This window comes from Rhincodon typus, chromosome 20 (genome assembly GCF_021869965.1).
Source record: "Rhincodon typus isolate 14 chromosome 20, sRhiTyp1.1, whole genome shotgun sequence".
NCBI lineage: Eukaryota > Metazoa > Chordata > Chondrichthyes > Orectolobiformes > Rhincodontidae > Rhincodon > Rhincodon typus.
The window spans coordinates 34,610,722-34,630,926 of NC_063351.1; the positions used below are offsets into that span (position 1 = coordinate 34,610,722).

Below are 20,205 nucleotides of genomic sequence, written 5' to 3' on the forward strand. Positions count from 1 at the left end.
CACCTGCACCAGTACAATACCGCCCACCTTAATCCCATTCAATGCCTCCCTTTGTCTCATTCCAGGAGTAAACAGACCATGTCAGTGTAGACAGATCCAAGATGGGTATTGTGTTCCCAACATTTGATTCCTCGTTCTTCTAAGGAGAGGATCCTGTCCTTGTTTACCCTGAGTGACTGACTGACTGTGCTCACGTCTTTGGACTGTTATTGGAGCTGCCCTTGACTAGCTGTACCTGGTCTCCTGATTGAAGGTTGTCTGCCCTGACTTGACTGAGTGAAAACCATGATGATAAATGGCAAGGGAAAACAAGTAATGTGGACCTGGTAGTTCTGGCTGAGGGGTTAAGGCACTAAAAGATACAGCAAAGCATAGCATAATTTGTGAGCATCCACAACAAAAACAGAAATTTCTGGAAAAAGTCAGCAGGTGTGGAGGTTAGGATCAGGACATGAGAGAAAATGCTCAATTCCTAAAATTGTTGAACTCGATTAAGCCCAGAAGACTGCAGAGTTCCCAAGCAGAAATTGAGATTCTGTTCTTCCAACTTGCACTGAGCTTCACTAGAGCACTGCAGCAAGCCTGAGACAGAGATGTTGCCCAGGGAACAGGGTGATGTGTTGACGTCGCAGGCAACCAGCAGCTCAAGATCACTTTTGTTGCGAGAACGTGGGTGTTCTGAAAAGTGGACGCCCAATTTGCACTTCATCTCCTCAGTGTTGAAGACAACATTGTGAGTTGTGAAGTGCAGTGCAGGTGAATTGCTGCTTCACCTGGAAGGTGTGTCTGAGGCCTTGAGTGGTGAGGAGGAACGAAGTAAATGGGCAGGTATTACACCTTCTATGATTGGGGTTGTGGGAGGTATTGGGAGTGATGGAGGAGTGGGCTAAGGTGTCCCAGAAGGAACTATCTCTGTGGTGGGCTGACAAGGGAGAGGAGTGGAATATATGTCTGGCGGTGTTATCCGCTGGAGTAGGTGGAAATTGTGGCTAACGATCCTTTAGATGTGGATGCTGTTGGGATAGTAGGTGAGGATGAGAGGATCCCATAGCTGTTGTGGGAGAGAAGAGAGGGGATGAAGGCCAGTGTGCTGGAGATGGATCAGACACAGCTGAGGGCCCTGTCAAACATGGTGGTGGAGAATCCTCGATTGAGAAAGAAGGTGGACATTGCAGAGCCCCCTTTGTCAAATTTGACATCACTTGAACAGACGGAGACAGAGGAACTGAGAGAATGAAATAGTGTCTTTTCAGGAAGCAGGGTGTGAAGATCATAGTCAGTAGGGAGTCAGTAGGTGTGTAGTAGATATTTGTGGCCAGCCTATCCCAGAAATGGAATCAGAGATTTTGAGAAAAGGAAGAAAGGAGTCAGAAACGGACTAGGTGAAGGTGAGAGCCAGGTGGAAATTGGAAGTGAAATAATTAAACTTTTCCAAACCCGGACAAGCAAGGGGAGCTGCATCGATGATACCATTGATGTACTGGAGACGCTGTTGTGGCTGGGGGTCAGAGTAGGACTAGAACAAGGAATGTTCCACATACCCCACAAAGAGGCAGGCATAACTGGCGCCCATGCAAGTACCTGAGGTCATCCCTTTGACCTGAAAGTGGAGGGAGTTAAAGGAAACATTGTTCAAAGTGAGGATGAGCTTGGTCAGGTGGAGGAGGGTGGTGGTGAATGGGGACGGTTCAGGCTTTTATTCCCAGGAAAAAAATGGAGACCCTGAGACAATCCTGATTGGGGAGAGGCTGGGGGGGGCGGTGGACATGTAAAGAGATTACAGAAGCCTGTTAAAGAGAAGGCAGCTGAAGCCTGCAAACTGGAAATTCTGAAACTGAGTATTCAGATAGTTTCAAGAGCTTTGAGTACTAAGAGAGCGAATACGGTCCTGAGATACATCCAGGTTCAATCTATGAACCTTGTACCGGTCTCTATGGGCAAAGTCTCCATGCAGCTGCATTTCAATTCGAGTTGTCTAGATATGCAGTTCCTGAGAAGTTGGCAGACGTCAGATGCAAGTGCCCATGAACATGGGATGCGTGCACCTGGTACCCTGGAGTGTGCCTGAGAAGTTGTAGCCTGGTATCCAAGATAACAGCCTGGAGCAGCAAGCAATGAGGTGAAGTCACCAGGAACCCAAGCATTTGTATTGGGAATCGTCGACACCTTGTTCCCTTGTTCCAGGTGGAAGGATAGAAAGCTGCATAATAATGAGGTGAGATTTGCGACTGAGGCCAATGCGAACAATAAACCCCACTAACAGGCATTTTGCTGCTGCCAAATGAGAATCTCATTTTAGTAGGAGAGTCAAAACTAGAAGGCATAAGTTTAAGGTGAGAGGGAAAAGATTTAAAGGGACTTGAGGGGCAACTTTTTCACGCAGAAGGTGGTGCATATATAGAATGTGCTGCCAGAGGAAGTGGTGGAGGCTGGTATAATTACATTTCAAAGGCATCTGGAGGGTAGCTGGACCCAAAACGTTAACTCTGATTTTTCTTCACAGATGTTACCAGACCCATTGAACTTTGCGAACAGCTTTTGTTTTTGTTCCTGATTTACAGCATCTGCAGTTCCTTCGGTTTTTATTCAGTATCTGCATGTGGCTACACTGAGAACATGCATCAATGTCAATCTTTCAATTCCTTTGTAGCTTAGATTTTAGTTTTTATTAAATAAATGAATGTAATGGACATTGCAATTAAATTATTTTGCTTGAGTGAAACCAAGTAAGTACTTGCCTGGTAATCACCTTTGCTGTTTCACTGTAGTACAAATAAGATTTTTATTTGTACAAGTTTGACATTTGTCAGATCGCTGCTGCTGAACTTCATTCTCTTTAGTTACTGTTCTTGTTGTTCTTGCCTATGCTTCAGATTATTAAAGTGCCTGACAGAACAGGGCCATCCATCTAAGTGATCAGTTAAATATTTATTCATTGTTTTAATCAGCAAATGCTCTCACTGATTCTTTTGTAATTGTTTGTTTAACATATTCTGTAGATCATTTAAATTTCTTCTTTAGAAATCTGTTCTGCAGAAAAGTTCACTGATAACCTCATGATAACCTTGCCCATAATAACTCAGTGATTACATTTAAGTCAGAAGTTGTACTTTCAAGTTCTACTCCAGTACTTCAACATACAATCTAGTCTAATAATTCAGTGCAGTACTAAAAAAGCTCTGCATTGTCAGAGGTGCTATATATTGAATGAGACAGCAAACTGAAGTGCTATCTTTTTATCCTCATGCACTACCCTACTCCCAACATGGACATACTTGATGAAGAGCCCTTTCTGAAGAAGGGTCTAGGCTCGAAACGTCAGCCTTCCTGCTCCTCTGATGCTGCTCGGCCTGCTGTGTTCATCTAGCTCTACACCTTGTTATCTCAATATCACTTTTGACTTTTGTTAAAGCCTTATTGATATTATGACAAGAGGAGACATTTGGTCTTTAGGCTCAGGGGAATGATAGAAGTGGCAGTAACAGGTGCTCAGTTGATTTTGGTTTTAGTGACAAAGACATTTATTAACTCCTTGCACTTGTTATTGGAGGTGAGGATGGAATAGACAGGGAAGAGTGATTTAAGAAGGTTGTTCGCATTAAAAAAAAATAAACTGGTGCTTCCAGGATGATCCTAGAATAATGAACAATTTTGACTGATGTGAGCAAAACCTGATCCCACTTCGGGTCAATGGTGAATGGCTTAATCAATTGATCATTTTCATTCAAGTCTGCATCCTTTAGAGGAGCAAATATGGGTTATTCCTGAGGTACAATCAAGAGAGGGAATGCTGGTTTTAATGGAAAGTAAGGCATCACAAATGGAGTTTCCGTCAATTTCCACAATTTTATACTCTTAATATTACTGAGAACTCAGCCAGACATTGGTTTTCTCCCCCATTAATTCATCCATTAGAAAACTGACGATTCATTCTATATTGCAAGAATGAAATACCTTTAATATTCTGTGACATTCAAATTTATGATTTAATGATCAAGGCTTTAGTCTCCAGTGAGGCTGCAAAGCTTTTTGTAATCAAATAATCTCGATTTCTAAAAGCATTCTATGACAATGGATCATTTAATCTTTCCTATGAAGTTTCTTATTTCTTTCCTTAGTTGTTCTTTCAGACTAGATACAGTTCCCGTTAATCCTATTGTCAACATGTGTAAACTGAAACAGGTACTTGAATTGCTTCACCATTTTGAAGTAGTTGAGTTTGTTGAGAGATGCTTTTATCAAATTTTGAATGTCAAGTACGTTGACAAGATTTAAAAGACTTGAATGTATTTTTCCATTCAGATGCTTTGTGGAAAAAAGAATGCAAAATGAAACAGAACAGGGCCATCAGATTCAGAATTTTAATGATGAAACGATTAACAGTTCATGTCGAGATTATTGCTTAAACTGGAAAAGTAGATTATTATTTTAGGGTATTAACAACAAACAGGTAAAGTATTAAATATGCTCAATAATATGGGAATAGCTACTGGTGGATTTACTAACATGGGAATGATTTTCTTCCTAGCTGAAAAGGAGTAAAAATGGCTGCATCATGTTTTTTTAAAAAAAAGCAGAAGATCATTGAAATATTTCTAGAATGGAAAGAATCAACTTCTGAGTTTGAATACACAAACTGGATGGTAAATGCGGAAAGTATCTAAGGCAAAAATTGGTGTTATCACTGTTCAGACCACAGGACAATTGAATGCCCAAGAAGATGATAAGATACAAAAGTCTACTTTGCACATTCTCCCTCACATCATGGAACTGTAGCCATCAGCAAGACTTATTTGAGAAATAGTGCCTGGCACAAATAATACTATTATTAATTTTAATGGATCACAATTAATGAATAGCTTTGTGATATGCCATTGGTATTACCATATTGAAATATGTTGTTGTGACTGTAACAAAGAAGGTCAGAGGAGGACAGGACTGTGCATAAGATGTTCAAGAAAGGAAGGAAAGAGGAAGGGGTGGCAGTATGGATTAAGGAGTTTTACTGTGTTGGAGAGAGAGGATGTTTTGGACAGGTCATAGCAGAATTTATTTGGTTAGAGCTACGGAATACAGTAAATGCAGTTATTTTGCTACGTGTGGTCTGTAGAAAACCATTAGTGAAAAAATATCAAGGAACAAATTTGCAAGAAAACCGAGATCTGCAAGAATTGTAGAGTAGTTATAAAGGGTGCTTTTATTACCTGAATATTGACAGAGATAGTCATACTGTAAAGGGCAGACACCACATCGTTTAAAAAAAGTCACTAATATACAAGAGATAATATACAAGGGCAGAATCCACCTGGGTGCTGAACGAAATGGATTTTGGGAAGAAAGTTGAAAGAATCGCATGAGATTGGCATTGATGAACTACCAGCTGATAACAATAAAATATCTCATTTTCCAACCAAGTGCTGAATGGCAAAACAAGGTTCCCAAATAAAATCAAAATGCTGGAGTAACTCGGGAGGACTGGTAGCACCTGTGGATAGAGAAATTGAGTTAATGTTTTGATTCTAATATTCATATTGGAATCAAAACATTAACTCTTTTCCCTCTCTGTGTTAACAGATGTAGCCAGACCTTCTGAGTGTCTCCAGCACTTTGCTTTTATTTGAGATGAGATTCTTACTCGTGAGCCGTGAGAAGCCTATTTGCATGTATTGGCATCCTCATTATTATGGCATCTCATTTTATTGATATGCCGTTTCCCATTCTCTCACCTGTCCCATAGAAACTATACAACAGCAATTCTGGACATGAAAGTCAGAGCAGTAGCCTGGCAACTCCACCTCATCATCCACTTCTCTGGCCCTCCAGTAGTCACCAACATCTCCGAGAATGCTCCATGAGCAATAACTGTATGCGGCTGCTGTCTACAAGAACTTCTAGGTCCCAATCAGAAAAGGCGGTGCCAGTTATCTTCTGTCCAAAGTGTCCAGGGCAAATAAAATGAACTTTGAAGGGCACATGTAGACAGCAAGTGCCTGGTCTTTAATAGATGATGCTGACACCAGGAATCTCAAGAGTCCCCGATAGTGGTCAGTACTACTGCCTGTGGCAAGTGGGATAATACAATGAGTGGAGCGCCACAGGGGTACGGTGCATAGGTAATGAAGTGAGTTTGGGATGATAGTGTGAGAAAATGTGCTGGTGCTCACAGAGAGAAACCCCTTATGAAACTTTCCAAAAACAACACTTTCTGATTTCTGGTGAGACAAATTATGAAAGTACGATAAAAGGAGGAATAGAAGGACTCTTGTAATGCAGTGGTAGTATCCCTACCTCTGGATGAGAATTTCTGGGTTCTCGTCCCACCTGCCGTAACCATGTCCTGTAAAATGTCCGTACAGGCAGGTTTAAAATATCGAAAAGGAAGAAGAAGACCGATTTGTCATCACAAAGGAGATTCATGCATGGCGGGAGCTGCAGGGGCTGAAGTATTACTTTGCATCCGTCTTTATTACAGGAGAAGATACTTCCCAAGTCATGGTGAAAGGGAAGGATAGTCAGACACTTGAAGAATTTAAAATTGATGACAAGTGGTTTTGGTTTGATTGCCTGTACTTAACACTAATAAGGTATCAGGACTGGATGGGATTTTTTTTTTCTTTATTCTTTTATGGCCTCTGGGCATCGCTGGCATTTATTGTTCATCCCAATTGCCCCTGAAATGAGTGGCTTCCTAGGCCATTTCAGAGGGCAATTAAGAGTCAGCTACACTACAGTGGGTCAGGAGTCACATGAAGGCCAGACTGGGTAAGGGATGGCAGATTTCCTTCCCTGAACGACATTTCTGAGCCATCTGATAGCTTCATGATGACTCACTTTATATTTCAGGTTCATTCATTGAATTTAAATTCTACCAGTTTTTATGGTAAGATTTTAACCCATGTCCCCACAATATTGACCTGAACCTCTAGAATACTGGTGCAGTGGCAATATCACCAGGAACACTAGAAGCTACTCAGTAACCTTCTCCTCGTAGCCCTGCACATTCTTTCTTTACAGACAGCAACCTGTCTTGAGTGCATCTTGAACCTGTCTCTATCCCACTCAGGCAATGCATTCCAGATTCTAACCAATCAATTAATAAGTCTGGGATATAAAGCAAGTCTGAGTAATGGTGACCAAGACAAATTTCTTGGTGGAGAAAATCTGTCATCCTTGCCAGATCTGGCCACCATATGACTGCAGACTCACAGCAATGAGATTGCCTCTTAACTGTCCTCAAAAATGGCTGAATGAGCCATTCAGTTCAAGGACATCTCAGGTGGGCAATAAATGCTGGCATTGCCAGTACCACCCGCATCCCGTGGAAAAATTTTAAAAAGCAGAGATCAGGCAAATATTAAAATGGCTTTAATGTATTTAATTTTGAGAAGGATAAGTGAAAGAACAAATTGAATATTAAAAATTACATAAAAACTACAAGATCTGAATCATTTGGCCAGAGTATGATAGATCTTCTCAAGACTTATCTTTGACTTTATTTAGAATACACAAGAAATTATTTTCCTATCAGTTCCTCATGAAATATTATTCAGTGTGAAGTTGAGATTTAGACTTAAGTCTCCATAATATATTCCAGATTTTAGCAAAAGCCACTATTTTAATTCTTGATTTGAGATCAGCATGTTGAAGTCAGTTCAAAATCAGCCTTAAATAATCATGACTTTTTTCCCTTTGAAAAAGATCTTCATTAAAAATTAGGTCTATTGATTTTACTAATTGATTTTCTAGCATGCTCCTTGTTATGTAGGCAAAACATAAGGATAAGACTTACGAGTGACAAATCCTTGAATTGCCCAGAGCTATGCATCTCTGCATGATCAATCCAGAATAGCATGGCAGCTTTTCTCACAATCTGACAGAGCATGCTTGAAGAGTATCATGTCATGTAACAGAGGAATATTGTTATGTAATGAGACAGAAATGTGTACATTGATAAGTTGTTTAATTTTGTCCAGTTTCATATTTCTCTTTGTATCTAGTAACAAAGATTTAGTCTCCTCAAAGGCTCATTTGGTTTTATAACTTCCTTGTATAGCCAAATGGAACAGATGTAGTTTGTGATTTGTGCTAAACTATTGTCAGTTAAGGTCACAGTAGAAGACTCACCATCTCATCATTCTTGATCTAGTTAGAAGTCTGGTTTTGGAAGTAAATAGGTTTCAGACATTGGGTGAGAACAGATTTCGCTTGGCCTGTTCTGAGGAAGGGTCACTGGACCTAAAACGTTAACTCTGATACTTCACAGATATTGCCAGACCTGCTGAGCTTTTCCAGCAACCTCAGGTTTTGTTTTTGGCTTGGCTATGCTGAGATTCATGGTAACTTGTCTTGCCAGTGGTCAGTGTAACAATAGACTGGATATTCTGCGGTGAGAAGAAAAGACAAAGCAAAAGTATTAAACAAGGAAATTGTAGAAATTCAAGTAGAAAAACATGTCTACTGTGTACTGAGATAGTAGGAACTGCCGATGCTGGAGAATCTGAGATAACAAGGTGTAGAGCTGGATGAACACAGCAGGCCAAGCAGCATCAGAGGAGCAGGAAAGCTGACATTTCGGGTCGAGACCCTTCTTCAGAAATGGGGAGGGGAAGGGGATTCTGAAATAAATAGGGAGAGAGGGGGAGGCAGATAGAAGATGGATAGAGGAGAAGATAGGTGGAAAGGAGACAGACAGGCTCTCACCTTGAGCCCCACCCCCATCTCCTACCCACTAACCTCATCCCACCTCCCTAACCTGTCCTTCCTCCCACCTATCCCCTCCTCCCACCTCAAGCCCCACCCCATCTCCTCCCTACTTGCCTCATCCCGCCCCCTTGATCTGTCCATCCTCCCTGGACTGACCTATCCCCTCCCTAACTCCCCACCTACGCTCACCTTTACTGGCTCCATCCTCGCCTCTTTGACCTGTCTGTCTCCTCTCCACCTATCTTCTCCTCTGTCCATCTTCTATCTGCCTCCCCCTCACTCCCTGTTTATTTCAGAACCCCCTTCCCCTCCCCCATTTCTGAAGAAGGGTCTAGGCCCGAAACGTCAGCTTTCCTGCTCCTCTGATGCTGCTTAGCCTGCTGTGTTCATCCCGCTCTACTGTGTACTTTTGAGACAGCACTGCTTCCTTTCTGTTTATGACTGCTGAGCATTCTACTTGAATCGTTCTTATTCAGCTCATCCATTTATACCTTATAAGCCACTCAATCAGGCAAATGTATTTCTTAAATTCCACTGATGTCATGCTCCATTTTAATACTCTTATTGGGTTCTTAATCTTCAAAGATATTGATTGCAATTCCAGCAGCAGGCATAATCTGTAGGTACTCAAAGCAGAATATAGAGGCATAGATCTGCTAATGTAAATGCTGTGTCATATGATTTTTTGTGGGCATGCGCTAGTTGTTATTAAAAGCGTCTGTCACCACTTGGGCAGGGTTTAGGGCATATATATAAGAACTAGTTTCCACCTGCAGAAGAGAAATTTAATCTGGAATTATGCTGGGCCGAATAATGTGAATAAACCTGTGGTATACAGACTGGATCCTGCTACTTCCTTTACCTGATGCACGTTTATTAGCATTACAAGATCTACCAGTCAGCAGTAATGCTGGGTACGTTGCCACTTCCAGCAAAGTTTTCTGCTCCTCCACAAACTTGCACGTTTTCAGGATTTTCTGATCCTGGCTGCAGGAGAAATAGGCTCCTTCAGGGTTAGTCTGGCATGTCTAGAAAATGTTGGGCAAAGAATGGAGTTTTCCCCAATTCTGATGGCTGCCGCATTCAACTAAGCTTTTGAAAGTCTCAAGTCTTTCAATGATTGAGTGAGTGACTGAGTTGGATCGGGGGGTACTCAGGTTGGTGATATTGTTGAGTTGGATCAAGTTTGTAGCTGACTGTAGTTAGGGGGGTGGTGTGTGGTCTGAATCGGAGAGATGGTGGGGATAGTTGGTTTAGTGAAGGGAAAGTTATTGGATGAGAATTCTTTTCTGGTATATAATTCAGTTCAGCTATTTAATTGTATGTTTCACCCAGAAATTATACTGTGTAACATTTCCAGGGTAAGTGTTGGGGCAGCACAGTGGCTCGGTAGTTAGCACTGCTGCCTCACAGTGCCAGGAACCCGGGTTCGATTCCACCCTAGGGCAACTGTTTGTGTGGAGTTTGCACATTCTCCACATGTCTGCATGGGTTTCCTCCAGGTGCTCCGATTTCCTCCCACAGTCCAAAGATGTGCAGGCTAGATGGATTGGCCATGCTAAATTGCCCTCCGTGTTCAGGGATGTGTAGATTAGGTGGGTTATAGGGGGATGGGTCTGGGTGGGATGGCTGAGGGTCGATGTGGACTTGTTGGGCCGAAGGCCTGTTTCCACACTGTAGGAATTCTATGAAGTCTTGTGTATCTAACCTAAGTTTCTGACCCTCAATTCAGAGTCAATGCCAATCACAGAGGGTCATCAGCAGGAGGAACAAATCCATTAGTCGTATCCATTTATGTTTGCACCTTCTGGGAAATTAAAACACAGGGTCCAGATTTCACTACTCTAGGCTCAAATTCAGGCCAACTTGCAGTATTTTATTTGCAGAAATAAGAGACCATTGGAGAACTTCCTTTGTTTCAAAAGATGAGAAGTTTCTGCTTGATGCAAAATTTACTGTTATCGTTCCCAATTAATTTGAAATATTGAAATTTAATTTCACAATATTTAATTGCCCCTTCTCCTGCATTCTGCCTCTCTGTCTTTGCTCTCTTACCTACATTCTCATGTTCCTGCCTTTCTTTGTCTCTGCTTCTGTGCCCCCTTATCCTGATCCCTTTTTCATGTTTTGCTGTCTTTTTTCCCTTTCACTAACTTTACCTATCCTTCACAACCTACTTTTCTCCTATTTCCTTCCTGGGGTTTCCTCCTTTTCCCATTTTATTGCCTCATCCCTCCTGCTATTCCCTTTCCTTGCCTTTGTCTGCTCTTTTCCCTTTTACTTCATTCTGTGCTGTACCTTATTTATGTGTTTTGAAGCACAAAAAATAGGAGCAGGAGAAGATCGTTAGTCATTTGAAGTCTGCTGTGTTGTTCATGATTGATCATTGAACCAGCCAATGCAGGACTCCTCACCAGAGCGCAGTCAAATAGTTGGACAAAATACTAAATGACAACAGCAAGTCAATGAGCTTTCTCATTAGTGAGCATTTTATTAATGTGCCACCGCAGATCTCTCTGCCCATGCACAAGCAACTCCAAATTAAGTTGATGGATGCTCACAGAAGCAATAAACCTTGTGGCAAGAGTCATTATTATGTTATGAACAGTAAGCCCTGTATGGAAGTGAGAAAGAAAAACATGTCACAACAAAAAGGCAAGGTGAAATTACAAATTTACAAATGCAGAAGCTGAAATCTTCTATGAGTAATCTGTTATGATGTACATCTAATCTGCGCAAGAAGCAAGTGACAGCTGACTGTCTAGACCCTGGTCTTTTGATCACATACAGATGAAATCTGTTCATAGTTATGCTAATTCCTGCTGACCACATACATACAAATATGGACAAACTCAAAGAATACCTAAAAATACAATGAGATGTATCTACAGAAAGTATCCATTTCTGGTAAATATATTAAACTAAAGTTTTAAAAAATAAGGTCAGTACCGTGTTCCGTTTTCTCCCCTTACGTCTTGATTGCTTTGCTCCGTGCCCTTCTTGGAAACATTCAGTGTTTTGGCCTCTTCTATAACAGGCTAGCCACTCTTTCGGTGAAGTCATTTTCCCTCATCTTCAGTCATCGATTTCTTCTGCAGTCCTGTGTACTCCTTTAACTTAGTCTTTACCTTTCTCACAGCTTCACCTCACTGTCCAACCTCCCTTATTAGTCTTGTTTGCTGTTATCTTCTCTCTGTTACCCTCTTACCTTTTCCCCCAATCTCCCATTCCATCTCTTTCTGTCTCCTACCTTATTATACTTGCTCCTTAATATTCCCTTGCGCCTCTTTTCTGTTTCTTTTGTCCTTCTCTTTCCTTTTTTTGCCCTAATTGTTTTTTGAGAGTATTTTTGAGAGTATTTAGAAACTATTTTTTGAGATAATTAAACCAGCATTTAGAGTTACCAAACATGGGTTTCAACAACATCACAAATATTTAGAACACAATTCATGTAAAAGCCCAAAAGGTTCCAAAGAGTTCATACATGACTTGAAGTTAGCTCTATTTCTCTCTTCACAGATGCTGTCAGAAATCACATAAAACCAGGTTATAGTCCAACAGGTTTATTTGAAAACACCAGCTTTCAGAGCCTCGCTCCTCCTCCATGTGTGAGTGGAGAGGTGGAATCAGACACAGAATTTATAAGTAAAAGATTAAAGGGACGTACCACTGAGGATGTTTTAAACAAACCTAAGACGCTGTTAAATCTTTAATAATTTAGAATTTTTAAAATGATTAATATGTATATGTAAATCTCCGAATTTCTTTCAAGTCACTGCCTTGAGAGAACTAAAGGTTTTATCAGTGTAAAGAAGAAGTGACATTGTAGGTTAGACAATGCATGTTAGGTGTGAGGCCTTGTTTTAGAATCTGTTTGTGTTTTGGTTTGGAGTCAGACTGGTTTTATTTCTAAAGTGGAAATTTATAAACTGCCACATTGACCGACTGTCTATAAATTGTGTCCTTTTTGAACAAAATAGAATGTATCTGCAAGTGCACATTCACCCCTTGGATTTACATGAATGTGTGCGTGTGTGTGTGTGTACATTCTAATTTGTTCAAAGAGCACAATTTATAGACAGTCAGTCAATGTGGTGTTTTATAAATTCCTACTTTAGAAATAAAACGAGTCTGACTCCAAACCAAAACACAAACAGATTCTAAACAAGGCCTCACACCGAACATGCATTGTCTGACCTAAAATGTCGTCACTTCTTTACACTGATGAAACCTTTAGTTCTCTAAGGGCTGTGACTTGAAAGAATTTAAAATAAATGGAAATGTAGGGAAAAAAATTAAGGTAATAACATTTTTTGAAAATCGTTTACTACTTTTTATGCAGTTGGCTGAGTTGCCCAGTTGTTTCTGGGCCTTTGAGATTTTTTTGCATCGCAGGAACACAATATATATCTTTATAAGGGTCCTGGCACGATGAAGTTGCACAGATTTCTGGAGCATATTTAATTTGTTTTAACAATGCAAATAAGGCAATTTCTTTTAAACTCTTGGGATTTCTGATTGCAAGTTCTTTCTTTTTGTGAGGCAATTGGCCATGTGGAGCAAATCATCCAGCAATCTGAGGCAATTCACATCTTAAGGTGTATACCTTCTCTCTACAAATTACTGGGCTATTTACACATTGATGGTTTATGTATTCTGTTGTGTGCCAGTAATTGCTGCCAAGAAAGACTTCTGACTCTATAGTTTATAAAAGTACAAAATAAATCTCTGATGTCCTATTATATGAAATGTTTGATTTAAAAGTATAAATTAATGTTCATCAGGCAGTATCTACCTCCTCTCTCAAAATTAATAACAGAATGCCCTGAAGGGCAGTAAGAAATTTAATTTTTTGAAGAGTAGCAAGATGGTTATTATAAAATGGCTGAGTAAAATCCCTAGTTATAAAGTATGATCTCTCTTATTATTCAAACCTCAGGCCCATAAAAAGCTAAAACTGTGGTGTCAGTCAATATCTTTCATCTCTAGAGGTTGAAGATCAAGTGCATTGCAAGGGAAGCATAAAGATCTTTATGAGGATGGCTATGAAGAATAGGCCTAATTCTTGGTGAACAAATCCATTGTACAAAGTGAAATACAGGGAGATTCAGTGTCTGGCTTGACATATATTCTGAGATTTTACTATTATTTGATAATGTTTAAAAATCTACACCTTTACAAAAGGTTAAACATTTGTTAAACATTTTCAGAAATGCCAGTCTTTGTTATGATTCTTAAAAGTTACTTGAAGTGTAAATTGTTCATGGGATCACGAGCAAGATTAGCTTAGATGTACAACAAATGCTGGCCGAGTTAGTGACGCTTACATCCCATGAAAGAATTTTAAAAAAAAAATGATGTAGAGAATTTCCTTTGCATGCCAATGTTTAAAGAGTCAGATTAAGTTGACCATCAAAGTGAGTGCATTTTTTTTTGTGTGTGGGCTTCAAAATGTTATACTACTCTTAAAAGAAACAAACTTGCATTTCTACATTACTATTCATGGCTTCAAGGTATCGTGAAAGGTTTTAAAGCCAGTGAAGTTCTTTTGAAATATAGTAAAACTGCAAAAATTTTGTGCACAGCAGGGGAAATATGGCAATGATTGGAAAGTTTGTTTACCGTTGTTGGTTGAGGAATAAGTATTAACCAAGGCAGTGGGAGACTACCTATACTGTTCAAAACAGTGCCATTGGATCTTCAAAATCCACCTGAGAAGCCAGGCAAGGCTTTGGTTTAATCTTATCCGCATAATACTGCCTCCAAAAATGCAGCAATCAATAAGTATTACATTGAAATGTCAGCCTAGATTGTGTATTCAGATTTCTGGCAAGAGTTCAAATCCTTTGGGGGCAAAAGCACTGCATAAGACTATAATACACAGAAGCAGGAGTAGGCCATTCAGCCCATTGAGTCACTCACCTTTCAAATTTTCAACTCCACTTTTCCTGCCTTTACCCCATAACTCTTGATTCCCTCACTGATTACAAATCTGTCTATCTGAATATACTTGAGGACTAAGCCTCGACAGCCTTCTGGGAAGAATGACACAAATTCACAATGTTCTGATACATGAAATTCTGCCTCATCTTTGTTTTAAATGTGTAACCCCCCCCCCCCCCCCCCCCCCCCGGATTTTGAGGTTATGCCCTCAGATCCTGGACTCTCCCATGAGTGGCAGCAACCTTTCCAAATCTACCCTGTCAAGTCCTCCCAAGAATCTTGTATGAAGTGGATAACAATCTGGCCAGGAGAGTGAATAGCTGTTAATGTGGACTGTTAGTGGCTAACAATAGGTAGTGTGTAATAGTGATAACAAGGGGGATGCTGCTTGGCCTGCTGTGTTCATCCAGCCCTGCACCTTGTTGTCTCGGATTCTCCAGCATCTGCAGTTCCTACTATCTCTGGTTGTATGGGGTTGGGGGCTAGGGCATGGGTGAGTTCAGGCCCTAAAATTATTGAGCTCAACATTGAATCCGGAGGGCTGAAGGGTCCCCAAGCAGAATATGAGGTGCTGTTCCTCCAGCTTGCACTGAGCTTCACTGGAATGCTGCAGCAAGCCTGAGATGGAGTTGTCGGCCAGGGAACAGGGTGGTGTGTTCAAGTGGTAGGCCTAGGAAAATGTCGGTTTATATGCAGAAGATAGGGTGGGGGGAGGGGATAAGGAGTAAATGATAGGTGAGGATAGGGTCAAAGACAGAGTTACCATCTGTTCTGAGGAAGGGTCACCAGACCTGAAACAATAATTCTGATTTCTCTTCACAAATGCTGCTGGACTTGCTGAGTTTCCCAGCAACTTCTGTTTTTGTTTCTGATTTATAGCATCTAGAGTTCCTTCAATTTTTAATTAGAAGACATTTTTAAGCTAAATGTAAATGGTTCTTTAATCACCATAGCATTCATTTACAATGTTTATTACAGATTAAGCGAACCCACTTAGATGGGAGGATCATTTTCATTAGACTGTTGTTCACACTGAAAACAAGTTGTGTGGCAGACACTGACTGGCGAGGAAAGGAAATGCCTGGCGTTTGAACGTCCATGTACTAGCTAGCTTGTTTCTTAAGCAGGGCTTGAAATGAGCAGCGATCTCTTTAAACCAAATTAGAGCATTAGTTCTTTATTTAAATTACAAAATCTATGTAGGACCTGAATGGCATTCTTCTGCATGCACAAGCAGAGCATGGACTGCCTATGCTCATTCCAGTTGTGCTCAGTGACCAAGACAAAAGAACTGCTGGCTGAATGCTCCTTAAGCAAGTGAACAAACTTTTGTTTGATTTATTACACCAGGCAGAGCATTGGTGCATTTGCTGGATCACCCATGCACTTTGTTATTCTCCTCCTCCCACTCTCTTTGAATATCCATCAGTTTTAGCTCCATGCTTATCCTTTCTTCTGACTCTTTGCTTTTTTAGTTCACTACTTGGAATAGTTGTGTAGATGAGGCCTGGCCAAGAATATGACACGGGCCACTTGCTTTTGAGCTCAACTAGTCCTTATAGTTGCTGTTCTATTTGCCTGCTGAATGATTTCTGCATGAAAATCAATTCACATTATCAAATTTTGGCTTGCCCTGTAGAAATAAAAGTGTAGTAGCTAAATCTTATATATTTTTGGCTAAGTGACAGTTTTATAGAGGATTTTGCTCTGCACAGCCTAGCACGATCTCTTGCTATATCTTACCAATTTCTCATTGACGACCTATCTCGATCATGGCAACACCTCACCCTCATCTAGCCCCATTCTATTACTGGCTGTACCTGGTGCAACTTGCTACTGGTAGAAAAAACCAGCATGCCTTGCACCATTGCCATCTTTAGAAAGCTATTTTGTACACGGACATGCATGGTTAGCCCTGAGCTGCCCTGAACAGTTTGTGTCTATGCTAAACAGTAAAGCAGTGTCGCAGTCCTAACACTGGCTGAGGGGGAAGTCTTCAAAAGGCAAGGCATGTCAGGGATGCTGTGAGCGTTGAGGTAGGCTCAAAGTGAGCAAACACCAAGTGAGGAAGCAAACAGGCCAGAGGTGCAGCCTGGTCCAGTCTGAGTGTGTGTGCGCGCGCCTGAATGCAAACTGACCTTGCTGCAGCATTACAGTGATCATTGCCAGTGCAGAAGTGTCCTGTAAGTAGATGAGAGATGAGCCAAGAAGGTTCTTATATGCTTGCACGTGGTGGATACCAATATTCATCGACATTGAGTGCATGTGGTTGATGCCCATAGAGATTGCCCTAAGATGCTTTTGCCTGTTGTCCCACAAGGAGGTTCAGTGGCGCCGTTGGTGAGCTGCAGTTGCCAGGTACCTGCTCTGCTTTCATGTCAAGTCTTCTCTGCATCTAGAATGCTTGTGGTGGATGGTAACATAGAAATGTGTAGTTAATAAAATTATTTTCAAACAATAAACCCTTAATAGGAAACTCACCTCCACCTAGTGAGAATCTCGCTTTGATGCGCGGAACTTTGTTAAAAGATGCAGTGAGTTGCTCCCGCAATTGAGATAGGTCTTTTTGCTTGGTTTTACTACATTTCTCTCCATAGCCCATGTTCAGTTCCCTGTAAGATTGTGCTCTCGAGATTTGAAAGCTCTTATAATTCTACATATATATTTTTCCCGTATAAATAATTAACACCAGTAAGGCAAACATGTCTGAGGAGTGATTATGGATCATTTGTATGGTGATGGGGAGGTTATGGGGTAGTACTTGATGGTGAACTGAAAATATTTGCTGTTGTTTATTTCTGACACTGATCACAACAGTAAGATTTTTGAAAATTAGTGCGAAGATCTCAATCTTGTAGTCTGTCACTCACTGCTTTAATACAACCTGTTACAGACTCTCCCAGAACTGGCAATCACTAAAATCAGTGATAATTGCAACTGTTCTGCTACTATATTGTGGTTACAAACTTCTTTTTAAAATGCTGCATCTGGTTCAAATGTATGTAATTGTTTTTTAATGGTGATGTGATTAATTACATTCAATGAACAACAGGACTGGCTCTGAAAAAACATTGTAGAGTACAGTTAAATAACTAGGTATATAGAAATAATTTTAAAATGTCTTTTCAGCATATTTTGTCTTCTAACCTCACCACATGTGTACGTCCCAAGTTTTACTTTGGTCTTTGTAAAAAGCAAGTAATTTTTAGTTCTCTTTTTTTTGTTTCCTGTTTTAGGGCTGAGGTCTGTGAATTTTGTTTCTTGTGATTGGCTGCTTGGATAACCTGATAACATCACTCCTTCTACAGCTACAAATATCCCATAATTAATGCTTCAATCAGTTGCAGTACCACTGCATAGTGAGAGTTGAAATTGGTGGCAAAGGAATCATTGGGCTTCTCAGCAATACTTACTTGCAAGTTGCTGGTGAATGCCCTTGCTTCACAGCTGAACACAAATCCTTGCCTATCTGTAGGAACTGTTAGCCCATATATTAGTTTTCACATAATGCACACATCCTGAAAATGCCCAAATTTGAGCGAACTGTTATGTTCTTGAGTGACTCAGAAGGCATTCATTTCTATTTAATGACTTGGTTTTTAATCTGTCACTGGTAAGCAAAGTTTCATTGAAAAGAGGAGCAGGAAAAGGCCATTTGACTCTGCAAGCCTGCTCCACCACTCAATGTAATCATGGATGATCATTGAACTCAATAACCTAATCCCACTCCCCTCATATCCCTTCATCCCTTCATCCCTTTAGCCACAGGAGCAATATCTACCTCCTTGAAAATGCATAATGTTTTGCCTTCAACCACTTTCTGTTTTAGTGAATTCCATAGGCTTACCACTCTCTGGGTGAAGAAATTTCTCATCTGAGTCCTAAAAGCTTTGTCCCTTATTCTTAATCTATAACCCCTGGTTTTAGACTTCCCCACCAGCAGAAGCAGCCTTCCTGTATCTAGCCTGTTTAGTCCTGATAGAATTTTATAGGTTTCTATGAAATCGCATCTGATTCCTCTACACTCGGTGAATACGATCCTAACTGATTCAGTCTCTTCTCATACGTCAGTCCTGCCATTCTATGAATCAATTTGGTAAACCTTAGCTGCACTCCCTGTACAGCAAAAACTTCTTTCCTTAGATAAAGAGACTAAAACTGCACACAATATTCCAGGTGCGGCCTCACAAATACCCTGTAGAATTGTAGCAAGACATCCATGTTCCTGCACTCAAATCCTCACACATACGGTCTAACATACGGTTTGCCTTCTTTTCTGCCCACTGCACCTGCATACTTACTTTCAGTGACTGGTGTATGAAGACACCCAGGTCTTGTTGAACATTCCCCTCTCTCAATTTACAGCCATTCAGATAATAATCTAACTTTTTATTTTTGCAGTCAAAGTGGTTGATCGTACGTTTATCCACATTATACTGCATCTGCCATGCATTTGCCCATGTACTCAGTCTGTGCAAATCATACTGCAATACCTATGTGTCCTCCTCACAGCTCACCCTTCTACCCAGCTTTGTGTCAACTTCAAATTTTGAGATATTATATATAGTTCCCTCATCTAAATCATTAACATGTTGTGATGATGCAATGGTTTTAAGAGATGTACTTTGTTTTTTTAATGAAGAGTGGGTTGAGACAGAGGCACTGAGCAGTCTGTTTCAAGCGAATAAACAACTTGAGGCCTTGTTTTTTTTTAAGTTGAAACAACAGAAGCAGCATGAATGGTTGGGGTCAGGCTCTCTCAGAACCAGGGTTTTAGTTTAGCTTTCAGTAGTTGTTCGGGGTTTGAAACTGCCATACATCCCCACCGCCCCCACACCCAGCTACAGAAAGGAAAAAAGCTTGTGTTATCTGTCTTTCTGCCAGAATTTTCCCTTGGTGTTCTTCCCTCCTGGATTGGAGAAACATTGCATGTGAGACAATCTGTTTTACTGACTTTGCCTTTGCCAAGGGTGTTTATGGGATGTTACTGTATTGGAACAGTTGCTGTTTATGTAGTTAGATAATCTAATATTCTATTAGGTTTTCCAATAGAGTTAAATTTATACCAATTCTTCTTTCTTTTGCTTATATTTTAACTGTATAGGGTAAGAGTAAAGTGTGTTTTGCTTAATGCTGAGTAGTGTGACCAATCGCATTACATCTGGAACACAGCACCTTATGCTTGCCTTTAAATAAGAAAAGGTTATGGTTTAAGCTATCTCCTTGATATATTTGAAGGGGGTTTAGTGTGGTCCATAATTATATATTGTGAATAGCTGGGGTCTGAACCTTCCGGCACCTCATGAGTCACTGCTTGCTGTTCTTCCTCATTGGCTTAATGGAACCAGCAACACCGAACATTTGATTTTTTTTTTGCTGCTAAAGCTAGTTTTAGTTTGGTGTGGAGCAAATATTGCGATTATGCAATCCGCAGATAAGGAGGGGAGAGTGGGCCAGGATTCTTGTTTCTGTCTTGTCAGTTCCGTCACTCTGGTTGTGTGTGCTGAGGTTGTGAGGACAAGATAAGCTTTGGCTTTGAAAGACTTATCCCTTTTCCAC

The 20,205-nt window shown here is 40.6% G+C and overlaps 1 protein-coding gene across 1 annotated transcript in view; it reads left to right on the forward strand.

Moving 5' to 3' along the window:
- atrnl1b (attractin-like 1b) overlaps nt 1-20,205 on the forward strand; it is an 843,599-nt gene that overhangs the window by 321,071 nt on the left and 502,323 nt on the right. The window lies entirely within an intron of this gene.